Source organism: Sinocyclocheilus rhinocerous, unplaced genomic scaffold, assembly GCF_001515625.1.
Source record: "Sinocyclocheilus rhinocerous isolate Xijiao unplaced genomic scaffold, SAMN03320098_v1.1 scaffold751, whole genome shotgun sequence".
In the NCBI taxonomy this organism is placed as follows: domain Eukaryota; kingdom Metazoa; phylum Chordata; class Actinopteri; order Cypriniformes; family Cyprinidae; genus Sinocyclocheilus; species Sinocyclocheilus rhinocerous.
In genome coordinates, this window is record NW_015657293.1 from 1,240,003 (window position 1) to 1,241,127 (window position 1,125).

A 1,125-nucleotide genomic window follows, 5' to 3' on the forward strand; every position below is an offset into this window, starting at 1 on the left:
AAATGATTCGTTTGACTGTTCCATCAAAAGCAGATCATACAGACATTGGATTAAAAATGACATTGGATGATATGTTCTTACAAACTCGAGATTCATGACAGCCACTGTATTTTCCGGGACTTATTTAACTCTTATTCGAAATGTCCGATGAGCCGAGAACTTGTAAGACCATTTGATTTGTATTACACCTGCACGTGTAGTCTACGAGTTGGTTTAAATAAACAGCATTTTATTCAAAAGAGCTTCTTTGATTTTTTTTTTTTAGAATATGCTACAGCATATTAATACGTCATGCTGAATTTGCGTTTGAATAGGTTATTTCAAACGAATTGTTCAAAAGAACCGATTCGCAAGAGTGACGATGCCAGTATGTGGTTTAAAATATGATAACATCATTATTTTCGATAGGCCTAGGTATACGAATCAACATAGATTCAGAAGCTTCAAGAACCACAAAAGAAAGATAACCCTGAACAAACTGCAACATAAAACGTTCCCAATTCTAAACCGAACGTTTTCTGCTGTTGGACATCGCCGTCTAGAGGAATTATTATCACTTTTTCTGTGAAATATATAAGATCAATATATCACAGGCGTCAGATAATAATTTAACTAAATAATATTACAAGTCTCGTCCCTCTGTGAGGCTTCATGTAAAGAACAAGAAATACACATCCTTCACACATGATTCAGATAATAATTGTTTTTAATCACAATAGTTGTAACTGCGTGACATATGCCTACATTTTTGTAAAACCTGTAAGCCCCTGTATAGTTCTTTAAAGGATCTTTAACTCTCTCTTAGTCTCTTCGTTTAGTTGGGGAAAGGGTTAAAACAACATTAAAATACAGTCTATTTCTTGAAGATATAATTTTTTTTTGCCCCCAAGGCCCCCATAAGGAAATATTCCAGGGCACCCACATGAGACCTTTGACCTCAGAAAAAAAGTGATTCAAAACAGCTTGTGCCATTGTAGTAAATTCATAGCAAACATATGAGAGTGGAGTAACATATCTAAAACATATCTTATTTACAGAGACCCAACAATTCCGACCATGAGCAAGCATTTCGTATTAAAATGTTTTTTGACCCGGAACTATATATATATATATATATATATATAT